General features: G+C 38.2%; 1 protein-coding gene across 1 annotated transcript in view; it reads left to right on the top strand.

Annotated features, from left to right (window-relative positions):
• Nucleotides 1-12,653, top strand: part of LOC308194747 (uncharacterized protein) — a 96,377-nt gene that overhangs the window by 21,624 nt on the left and 62,100 nt on the right. The window contains exon 2 of the mRNA XM_080591039.1: nt 4,379-4,736. The gene's annotated coding sequence lies outside the window, so the exon portion shown is untranslated. The remainder of the gene's footprint in view (nt 1-4,378; nt 4,737-12,653) is intronic.

Consider the following 12,653-nt stretch of genomic DNA (forward strand, 5'->3'; position numbering starts at 1 on the left):
CTACATTCTTATTTTGCTATGTAGGTAACGTGGTTATCGTGCATACGTAGAACACTTACCTTGTCCAGGCTAAAAAAGGCATTCTTTTAAACAACAGTCAGGCAAACAGCTTTAAAACAGGCAGCCACTATGTCTAACCTTCACGCTTTCCAAGAATGGGAAATATTTCTTGCAGTGTAGAAAGCCTTGTTAATTCCCATTCATAACAGATCCCACAGGGAATTCAATGGCAAAGTTTTTCTTCTTTCTCTCTTGCAGAGACGAGAGAACCTGCTGAATGGAGATCCCTGTCTAGTTGGTACAGCTGTAGCAGTTCTGAGACTTCGTCCTTCCTGACTCTGCACTTGCCGTGGGACTGGACTGGGGTTGCACACTACCGCGCCCCGTGGCTTGCGCACGGTTGGATGTTGTTAGTCCCCATGAGCTAAATTCCCTGGCAAAAGTCCAGTGAAGAATAATGATGTAGGGCTAGGGGGAAATTCAGGACAGGACAAGCCAAATACAGTTGAGACAACTCTAGCTAAGCCAGAAAATAGTTCTGAGCTTTATTCATGGTTTGTGTTCGAGTGGATAAGGAGGCAAGTATGGTAAAGGAGCCATGACAGGAGCTAGTGAAGTTAGTCACCTTCTCACCTGTCCTTCTATCCTGAGACAAAGTAACTTTCAGCTCTGTGGTGAAACGACTTGTTGAAGGGTTGCAAAGAGTCGGTAGGACACGCATGGAAATGCTCCATCTCTGTAACGAGATGGTGGAAGTGTGGTACAGAGGGATGCACACACAGTGTGGCGCATTTGCTGCTTTCACTTTGTGCTCCTTGTCCCAGAAATCAGTACAAGTTTTAGCTTTAAATACCTGACCTGCTTGCTTCAAAACTTGTTAGATGTCTGCATTTTCATCTTCTTTTGCTGATCAGTGGGAAAAAGGAAAGAGCCAGAGCTGTTTTTTCAGTTGCAGATTACCGGGGTGTGCTTCGCAGACTGCCTTTTGAGGAATGAGCTGTAAGACTATGTTGCTGCTCTAAGTTTATGTATTTTTAGATCAGAGAAATGTGTGGTGCTAGGCAGTGTACAACAGTCATCAAAACAACAGCTATTACAAAAAGTCTTAAGCAAGCAAAATGCAAACTTGACACCCCAGTTGGAAGCATCTATCAATAGACCACACCAAGCCCAGCCTAAGCCTGAAGCAAAAACAAATTAGAACACTCATCTTTCTTGAAATCCTATGAACGTATTCTTAAAGTTTCCCATGAGGTTTCAAAAAGCCATTTTGTTACGAATAATTTGAAAAAGTTTAGATTTTCAGTGCTGTTTTTAGCCTATCAGACAAGTACAAGCCTACGACTGGCTACCACCCAAAGTCAGACCATCTATAACTTGCCCACTAGGTTCTCGTTATGGTGTTCCTTGGAGTAAAATGGAAGTTTAGATACTCCTTTGCATGTCTGCTATTGCATCCAGGGTGCTGCAGAGACTTAAACTGCAAAAACCACCACTTCAACAAGCAGTATCTGGAGGCTGGGGATAAATAATAGCTTGCAAAACTCGTTTTCTGCTAGGAAGCCCTGCTGTGGATGAGTTATTAATCTCACGCATGTCTATCCCTTCGTGTCAGAACACCCAGTGCTGTGCATTAGCTGCAGACAAAAGATTCGCTCCTGACAAGTTTCCTACCAGCTCCTGGTAACTGAAGGAAGAGGCTGCCCTGTTCTCCCTGAGTGGGTTGCCATGTCCCCAGATGAGGTGGGCTGTGTAAATACAAAGACAGAGAAGCAGCATTTAAACTGGCTAGTCTTACTAGACACTGTAGAAAGGAAGGACCTCCAAAGAGATGTTTTGTTGACTAGGGATTTGATGGTTTGCAGTGTATACATTTTTAAATAGTCTTAGTGTGCTTCAGAGAATGTCGTTTTAGATGGGATAATAATCCTAATAGGATTATTTACTACTTTGAATTGTATTTAGGCTTTAAATTGCAGTAATTTGGTTTTCAGTTCATGTAATCATTCTTGATAAGCGATATTCGTTGTGTTTATGTGTTCCTTAGTCGCTGTTAAGTAGCAATGAATTCCCTAACTGAGAAACGGAAATACTGTTATAGACTCTAACATTTGTAAGAGCGGAAAAGCGTTTCCTATCCAATTACATGGACATTTTGAAGGGAGTTTTTCTTATCAGACATTCCCATTGACAAGGAGGAACGAAGTCAAGACGGTAACAGCAAAGCTATTGCGGGTTCCTGAGTCAGGTCCCTTAGGGCAGGAGTCCAAATGAAGTTTGTGACTTGATGAATGTGATACATTTCAGGCTGTAAGAGCCTGGCAGTAACGACAGTATGGGAGAGGAAGTGAATTTAGCCAGAAAAGAGATTACAGATATGCAAGAAAGAGTACAATAGAAAAAGCACTTCGTTTTCAAGCAGTCTGTACCGTCAGTACCTGTCAGCATTTGAACCTCCTGGTCAGTCATAATGCAGTCTATTCCATAAACTCTGCTCATGTGCGGCTGGAGCATCTTTCTCTTCTAAAATGGTGTAAAACCTTGAAGCATTTGCCATGATTTTAAGTGAATCGCTTGGCATGCATAAAGGCCTAAATCAGAAAGATAAATGGTGAGGAAATATCTAAAACTGGGAAGCAAAGCTGCTGTGTGATTACTGTATGGGAGGTGTGTTTGTCTGCCTGGGTGGTTGCTCCTGTGTGGCAAGGTAGCAAGGTAATCCTTCCTCTCTGCCTTTCATTAATTACTAATGAACTAAAGAAATTCACCACAAGCTCATAACATGAGAACTAAGGAACCAGTGCTGTGCAAAGGAAAAGTGCTGGCAGTAGAGAGCCTGTTGCCAAAGAACAGAAATGTTTATCACTATTAAGTAGTATTTCTCTTCAGGAATCGGTAATGTTTGAGAACTGCATCACTCAGGCTGCAGAACTTGTACAAGCTAGGAAAAAAAATCCTAATTCATTTAATGATAAAAGGACACTTTTTATATGAACTGTATTTAGATAGGAGTTAAATTATTCCATATTCCTCGAAATCAACAAATACCTGTCATCACTTATTTCAGATAACAGGTGTTTTAAAGCTAATTTATTAGATCTGAAAATGACATCAAATGTACATGATAAAGGATGAAGTTTGTCTACTCATTTTCTACAGTTAGAAGAAATTTGTGAATGGTATTTCCAGTGTGATTACAAATAATAATAATAATAATAAAAAAGGCACAAAATACATCCATACATCCAAAGATGTAACAAATAATGTTTGTTCAAAAAGGTGAATAACCTTGCTTTCTTTCAAGGTTTACTGTGACTCTTTTTGAAAAAATGAGCCTATTAACTTTTCCATGTGTCATGCGGAGCCTTGCTTAGAGAACTGCCATTCTGAAGATGTCGTGATCTATTATTCCAGTTGTCATCACCAGTTCAAAGACACTTTCCATTTTACTAGTGAGGAAGGTGTCTGAGCACACCTCTGTTGATTTATATTTCATGTTACATTCACCATCACAAGCTGTCAAGGAGATGCAAGAGGTATCTTTGTTCAGTGTATAACAGACTGAAAAGAAGTCCTCAGGAAGGAAAATATGAGGATGTTAATACTGACTCTTCTACCACTATTGCTTGAGCCAAACTGTGACACTATATGTATGAAAACACTGCCTTTGTCTCAAGCGAATCTTCCAAAAATTTGTTGTTAGCTTAATAAAGCAGACACCTCCTAACTATTGAAAAACCTAGGGAGGAATTTTACGCATAACAGCAAAAGGGAAATTCACTGGGCTGTGTCCACAAAGCATATGGCTGGGTCCCCAAGTGTTTCTTCAATGCCTATCGACCCTGTGCAGTGTCCTGTGTACGTGGCTTCCAAATCTATGCTTCCTCTTGCTGGTGGGTTGTGTGACCTCAGAGTACACCTTTGTGTACTCGTGGTTCTGTGGTTAGTCTGTGCAGCAGTTAGTTAGCTTCTCTCTGCACTTACCACGTGTGTGCACATGAGGTTTGGTTCAGTCTGTCACTAATGCTCGGTTCACGCAGGAGCGAAGGTAGTCTGGATTTCAAATGGTAGAAGGCCTGTGTTTCCACAGTGTTTTTGCAATGTATTGCTAACAAAACCTTCCACTTAAGACAGGAAATGCAAAGGGATTTCAATTTTTTTTTTCTACATCCTGTTTATAAGCAAGCATTAAGTATGCTTATAGGGGCACGCTGCAGCTAGAAAGGCAAAGCTTAACACCAGTGATTTGAATCCCAGAGGAACCCTCTGAGAACAGCCATGCATATTGAATGCATTAAATGACAACCAGCTCTTACATACCTGCATGAATGTGATGTTGCAAGTTATTTCTGACAGTATTCTTTTTTTCTCTTTTTAGGATTTACTGTGTGAGGCCATTGTCCTACAAAGTTTTCTGGAGATGAAGTCTTCTAGGGGGAAGCTCTGAGAAATGTCAGTCATTCCTGAATGATTACTGGCTCACATTTCCATCCTAAGCTTTCATCCATCACACAGTACAGAGCAATTTGTCGGCCTGTTCACAGGAGACAAAAAGATAAAAGTAAAGACATAATGATGGCAAGACAGTTCCCTAGCTATCACTTTTAAAGCAGGTGGAAATTTACTGTTAAACCTACCTATTTACAAGTGATTATAAGATTTTGAAAATACAGTCCTTTTTGTTGATTTAGTAAAAACTAGATGCAAATTAGCATTTTGGATCCAATTCTGGCCAGGTAAGTACACACATATCTTTGTATACATCATGTTATATGTCAGTAATGCTCTTTATTTCATTTTTTAGTCAATAATTATTTGAAATTCTTACATACACCAAGCTTAATCTTCATATAATGATACAGAATGTTGTTGGTTTAGCTCCTGCTCTTTCAGACAAATGTATGCATTTGATTAACATAATTGTATGAGATGGAATAATTGGCTTATCTTTTAATAAGTTTTCTCTTTACATTACTTTCATGTGTGGTAAACAGGTAGTGGAGTGGGTGCTAGAAGCTGTGATGTTCTGGAGAGGGAGCTGCTTTTTTTTTTTTTTTTAAGTATTTCAAGTTGGTTGCAGGAAAGGGTGCATCGTAACAAAAATATCTTTAATAGGTTGTTGGAATGAGTAATATAAATAATTGGATTTAAAGGGAGTTTTTGAAGCAAAACATCACTGAAATAGGAAGGAATGGGAAGGAGATAACAAGGAGATGGTAGACTAGAAAAACGTCTTTTTGAAAGCACAGGAGAATTTCTGCTAGGCTGGAAAACACGCAGTTTTGTTTAAAGACCTCAGGAATGTAGTGTCCATAGTAAAGTTGATGCTTACAAATAAAAATACTGTAATTTAGAGAGAGTCACTTGCTTGTGAAAGCAGTGAGCTTGATTATTTTTACCAATGAAGTGGTGCAAGGCAGGCCTAGACTATATAAAGTTAGAACTGATTGATAAACTTACTACTACAGTAGTGACTCTAGCTTCAAATAAGTATTTCATGTTTTTGTATCCAATTGTTTCTGTGCCAAATTGAATTCTCCCAGGGTAAGACAGGATGATGCAGTTTTCTGGGTGGGTGTCAGTATTACCATACCCAGTTCATAGGTGGATTTGATGGGAAAAGCTGCCGAAGAAATACAGGGAAATATAGGGAATATAGATAAAGTACTGGTGAGAACAGTACTAATTTTACTGAATTAAGTAACTAAAGAAATTTATCATAGAGATTACATAAGGAATATTGCTACTTTTCATTGTTGCAAAGACAAAGACCACAAAAAGCCAAGTGTCTTAGGGCTGTTTCAGCTGCTCAACTAGTAGATAAATATCCCCATGAGTGCTATGTAATAGACCTTATTTATTTAAAAAAAAAAAAGTATGCTTATGCTTTAGATGTTTTTAAAGAACTGTCAAAGCATTTTCCTCATTTCACTCTCTTTTGCCTCACCTTTTCCACTTGCCCACACATACGTTCCTACAGCTGAATGTATGGTATAAGCTTGAAATACAGCAGACCCTTGCAATATGCAATAGGCCTTTATGGTGCCCCACAGCTCAGAGAGGAAATATTCAAACTGTGAATTGGAAAAGTATACTTATTGTCATAAAATCAGCATACATAATTCTGAACTATACTTGACTATAGAAAACTTACTACATTTTATTGCCATACAATCTATGTGCTGTGAGGCTAGGGTTAGAGGGGAAAAAAAAGAACTTTTAAAATAATTATTTCCTTATATATTTTTTCCTCCTTAGCTGTTTTGGTTGTTTTTCTTCTGTTTCAGTCTTAATCAGTCATGTTTCACGTGTGGAGCAGTTCTCCTTAGCAGAGTTTTAATTTCTCCCTGAGAACAGATGAAAAACTTGGACATACTGAAAAAAAAAGCCAATGAGGGAAGTAACGTGTGGCATGTAGTTTTCTAATAACCTGTCAGACAATAGGGACAGAGCATTTTTTGAACTCCAAAGTGTGTGCAGGGGGGTGTTAACATAGGACTCTCATAAAATGCTTTGGACATAATAGGTGGCTATCTGTGGAGAACCGGCAAGGCCTGAATTGCCACTGACAGGGAGTTGGATGCATAGATGTGAATAGTGTTAATCAAGTATTTGCCAGTTTGCAGCTGTTTATTTTGCTGGTTTTTAAAACCTGTGTTTTAATCTCAAAGTTTAGAGAAAAGAAACAACTATGGTCTTTGCCTTGGCCATGAGTGTTCCTAGTTGAAAGTCAGAAGTCTACAGATTGTAAATGGTATTTCAGGAACTTAGCACAACTTTACAGGATTGCAGGATTGTGCATTTTTATGGGAAAGATATTTGAATTAATATTTAGAACTGATACTAATGTAACATGCAAAACTTTTTCTGGGATTAGATTTATACTTTATATATTCTCCTAATTCACACACTTTAAAGATGTCATGATTAGAACATAAAACAAACAAAACAGCTGTCGTATGCAAAATATAGGTTTTGCTATATGATAAGCCTGCACCTCAGGAAGCCTAACCAGACCCTAAGAATAATCTGTCACTCACAAAAGCACAACACAATTACAAAGCAGATAAGGTGAGCCACTTGGGAGAGTATATGCCTTCTGAAGCGCTCTCTGAAAGATAAGCGTTTGGGTCAGCTGCCTCTGAGTTTAAATCAGATGAAAACTTAACCACAAAGTGGCCAGCATATTAGACCAAAGAAATTAGTTATGAAATTTGCCTGGTAAGCAGTTTCTAAATGTCAGTTCCTTGAGTAATGTGATAAACTTGCACAGACAGAGGTCTGTTGAGCTGTGCAGTAATTAACATGCCTCAATAGGCTTGATTCTTGAGGTTTGTGTTTTCCAGCTTAAAAACTTAAAACTTTAAAAGCTTAAAGTTTTTCCTAACATATACAGCTCTTATGGTTTTATTCTATCATAGGGAAAGACTTCTTGCTAACATTCAAGAACGCTTTTGACTTCAAACTGTGTCAGGTGGCCATAACAACAGCTCTGAAATGAGTTCACTTTCTCAGTCAGCTAAGCACTTAGTCATGCAGCTTCAGTGAGAGCTTAAGTTACTTGCATTCGAGCTGTCTTTCATGAATAACAGCTGCCAAGCCATTGCCAGGCTTGGTGATCTTTAAAGAGACATGGCTGCATTCTGTCAGTGGATGCAGTTCTGACGGATCGGACAGACCTGCTTCAGAAGTAGAAGTGTCTCCTCTTTTTCACTTCTTTTCCCCTTTTTCCAAATGTATCACAAGCATTAATGCTCTGGATTGATATTAATAGAATAATTTAAACTGCACAAAATATTTAAAAAGATTCAGTTTTTCCAGACTTCTGTCTCAGTCATTGATGTTGTAGCAGATTGCATCAGGTTCTCCTAAGATTAAGCTGTCCCCTCTGCTCAGACAGCATCAAGTAACAAGACAGCTTGAAAAAATCAGCTTGCGTTGCTAGTGGTGATGAGCAGTGAGAAACATGCTAATGGAAAGAACCATGCATTAGTCAAAGTCCATGAAGTACTCTTAGAAAGCAGCCCAATTACCAAATGAAACAGTACAATCACCACTCATAAACAAAAAAAATAATTTCCTGCATGTCCATCTTTGCAAGCCTTTTCAACGACTACTAGCCAGGTACCATCTTGATAGCCTGGTGCGAAATGAAAGCAAAACCTGGGTACCGCTATCAGTAAGTGTGTATAAACTCATCTGTACAGCTGCCCTGGTGGCTTTAGAAGACTGGTGTGGTCTCCTTCCCTAAAGAAAACAGTTTGTGATATAAACTTCTAATGTGCATGGTACATACATCATTTAAAAATAGCCTTTTTTTTTTTTTAATTCATACACTGGACAGAAAAAGTAAGGATAGGGTGTTCAGGTAAGTGTAACTCCTTTACTTGTTCCACTCAGCTGTATATTTGCAATCAGTTGGCAGAGTCATCTTAATAAAATTAGCTGAGTATCAAGTGGAAGTGACCACAAGATGCTCTTTGGTTTTGTGTTAACTAGGAATAGGAACATCAGATGTACTACTAGAAAAATAAATAAATAGTGGTTATAGTGGTTACATTAGAAATATAGTAAAAGTGACAGTAAAAATGTCTCTGAACCTGGAACATTAATTGATATGGAAAAAGCAGTGAGATGTAAATAGATTTAATCAGAGACTTGAATAACTTAGATAACATTTAGATAATTTTTTTTTCAAAATGTTTATTGGGTAAAAAACAGGTTTGGCCGTGCTATACCAAAACTAATAATAATTTCCTGGAATGTGTGATCATCTTCACCCAGTTAGCTTTTTTCTTTTCCCCGGCAGACACACTGGGGGGAGAGGGGTTCCTCCCTATCTTTCTACTGTTTCTATGTATTGCTCCTATTTACTTCGTCTGTGGCATTTTTGGAGCACTACTCAAGGTCCAGTCTTGTTTGCAATGTAAACATGAATAAGGGTAGTTTAGCAGTCTGGCTCATTAATTCTGTCAAGATGAATTTAAAGCCTAGAAGAGAAATTCAAAAGATTTGCCCTTACTGTGGCAACTATACATAAAACTAATCACAATACAACTGGAGAGAGCATTACATGGCCAGCCCTGTCTCATTTGTCTCCAGAAACAGTAGAGCCTGGAGAAACAAGTCAAACTAATGTTACTTGCAAAGTTCTAAATTGTCTTACATCACTGTTTTTAGCAAAAATAACAATGTTGTGGTGGCGCTTTTTCCTCAGGAATTCTGCTACCCTGTAGACTTAAAATTCCATCTTATCGCAGGCTGACTGCTAACAGGGAACTAGAGCACTGAATCGTTATCCAGCTCAGTTCTTTATTTGTTAAGGCAACTTGACGTTGAGTCAACTTTTTGTCAAAGAAGTTAGATATTCAGCTGAGATATACACTGTATGTAGACTATATTTCACTATATGTAATTATTACAGCGTGATGTAAATTACACCTGGACTCTTACTTTTCATCACTTTGCATTCATTCTCACTTGACAGCCAGAGAATGTTTCCAAATTCCCTATTTTCCAGTGTTGTTTCAGGAACTATAATCTCAGTGACAAGGAACCCATATTCCCAAATATTGTATAACACCTATGAGAAAACTTTTTGAATAAAAGTCTAAGAAAGAAAGCAAAATACAAGATTTTTCTAAGCAGTTACAAAAGAAAAGAAAAGTTAATAAAAATAGGATATTTCTTCACTTTAAGAGATTGAGCTATTCCTTAGTTTACCAACAGAGAATGTCTCCATTCATGTACTTGGGTTAGTCCTGCCTCCCACAGAGCGTGAAGGACATTTTTTTTGAGAGGCAGTGGAATGGCAAGATGCTTCTTCATGTGGTGAAATAATCTATAAAGGCATTTGGAAGGAGACAGAATAGCAACACCCAGTTAGCAGAAATTGAAAAGATGAAGACTCTGGCAGCTGTCAGAGTTGATGACTGTGAGAGTTGGTTGCGAGTGAGAGTTGGTTGCGATATGAATGACTCAGGTGAGGTTTTACTTCTGCAAATTACCAGAGGAACTTCCTTCACTTGCTGTTTTTACTTTCAGTTGACTAAAACATTTATGAGTGTGCTCCTGACAAGGTTCAGATGGAGGAGCATCATCAGTGGTTGATGCCTTCAGCCTATGTATATTTTTGCATATCTTTAACCTAACGAGCTTTTGTTTGCAAAGGTTAATTGTATTACACAGTTCTGTTCAGCTGTAGGCAGGTGGCAGAGTGGCCCCAAGAAAGGTGTTGAAATCAAACCAAAAGAAAAAATACTCTTTTAAGCATTGCTAAGTCTACCTACACTCCTACACGCAGGAGTACGTGGTTTTGAATGGACAATAAACAACACTCCCTCCCTGCAAGTTCTTGGAACATACTGAAAAATGTACAGCTGCTTACTGAAGGAGAGAACACAGCATAGGAAGATTTTATGGTCACCAGTTTGGCAATAAGAAACAATGACAAACAAATCCATTCTCTGCAAGATATATACTGTAAATGGTCAAATGTCAAATGAACTAAATTCTTTTTTTTTATTCCATTATTGCAACAACAGCACGGTTAATTAACTCCTTGAAATGTGATCTTTTGGGCTGTTAACCTTCTCCAGAATTCTTTGTTGCTTCCTCTTTGCTGTTCTTCTGCCCTCTCATTACAAGGGCTGCCACGATAATTGTTCGGAATATTAACCATTGCTTGGAGAAAAATGGAAGACAAAATTATAGTGGTTTTTTTTACAAAGGAAATTCCATCTTTTTAGCAAAACGGCCTGAAGTATTTAGACTGAAGGAAATACATTTGAAATAAATAAAGTTTGCCTGATTCAAATTTGATTAATGTTAGCAAACAAGCCATTGTCAATCCTGTATTTTTATTTACAGGTTTCTCAGGCAGCTTTGAAGAGGTCACCTTTTGCTCTGACTGTCAGTAAAGTATTACCCTGCGAAGTTGTGCATGTTAAGATGTTTGCAGTGGTGTATGTCTAATGGTATTTGTCCTGTGTCCCTAATTAGCTGAGAATGTCTCATGTGATTAGAGAGGTCAGCTCATCTGAAACCCCGTTCTCCCTCTCTTTCAAAATGAGAAACATCTTGTGTTACTGAATTTGTTTTGAAACATTAGTTCAGGTGTTAAAATACTACGGGCGTGTCGCAGGGGTAATAATTGAGGCATAAGAAATGTCTCAGGGAAGACATCACTCCAAAATACAATGTGCCTAGAATTAACATCAGAGTGCTGGAACTGTTAAAACTGCTGGCCTCAGGAGATCATTCTTAGTCTTGCCATCTTTCACAAGTCGTGTTTCCAAAAGTTGTGTGTTGTAGCAAGTCAGAGGACAAGATACAAACAATTTTCCATTGGCAACTGTTCTTACGGAGCCTGGGGAGGAAATGCCCATCAGGAGAACCACAAAGAGGGATGTAGGTTGTGGCAGCCACAGAAGCTAATCCTGTGCTCCTGTTCTGCCCTGCTTGCAGAGGCATGGAGAGCTGCCTTGTGCCGCCAATTTTAAACCAGAGGAAAACATACCCAAGTTTGCTAGTTTGGGAAAACAGCATGGAGCTAGCCCTGGGCAGAATGCATGAATAAAACCTGACTAAGAATCATCCAGAAGGCCAAAGATATCTGTCAGGACAAAGTTCACAGGTAGAGATGATATCTCCAATTAATTCAAGTGGAAATAAGGAAAAATAGACAACTTTGGCCATGCAAGAAATCACTGAAAATCAGCTTATATGCCTGGAAATTTATATGATTTTTTTTGAGCTACTTACAAATATTGCTAGTGTCCTTAAGTCACACAGACTACAGTGAAATACTGCTAAAACGTCTTGAACTTGCACAGAAACACTAATGTCTATCTCTCTCTAAAAGAGCCTTTAAACATGTATGCAGTTTAGTTGGTTGTGAACAACTATCATCTAGACCCCTCGGTTAGCAAACGTTACGGATTCAGCCAGAGACACACAGATAGTTTCTTCTGTTGATGCAATATCTTTATATCAAAATATCCTCAAATAATTTCTGAGTTAAATTAAATAGGTGGTGGGAATGAAAAGCAGGGAAATGATGAGGAGTGAAACGTAAGTTTTCTTAAGACTGATGTAGCAAACAGAAGTAATAGAAATATTAACTATAATGGCATCTTGGTAGGCTTGCACTGAATGTAGTTAATGTTTAAAATTAGATGTTTTTTCCACACTGGCTAGTAAATAACTTCTATGAAAAGCTTGATGAGATGCAAATAGTTTCACATAGCATGGAAAGTAGTAGAAAATAACAAATATTGCGGTTTACTTAGGAATACAGGCTTTTGGTTAAAGAATTTGCTGGCACTTCATGCCTGAATGCTTTAAGGGTATTTGGCTTGCTTACAGATTTTTATCTCGTTAGCTTTGATGGCCAATAAACTGCTTTTCATATTCATTTATTTGTTCTAAATTGTAGTGGTTTATAATCTGAACTCCAGGGTTGCTTTCCCGAGTATCTCCCTGGCAAAAACAGTTTGTATGTTACAGTTCTATGAGGCTTGTTACTATTGTTCAAATAATGTGGAAGAACACTAATAAAATGCTAAGTAAACCATTCACCATTTCAGGCATCTGTTTCAGTCAAACAGGAGCCCTGGCTTATTTCAGATTTCCAAAAAATTAAGTCTTTTGAT

This window comes from Anser brachyrhynchus (assembly GCF_964034855.1).
Source record: "Anser brachyrhynchus genome assembly, chromosome: 4".
Lineage (NCBI taxonomy): Eukaryota > Metazoa > Chordata > Aves > Anseriformes > Anatidae > Anser > Anser brachyrhynchus.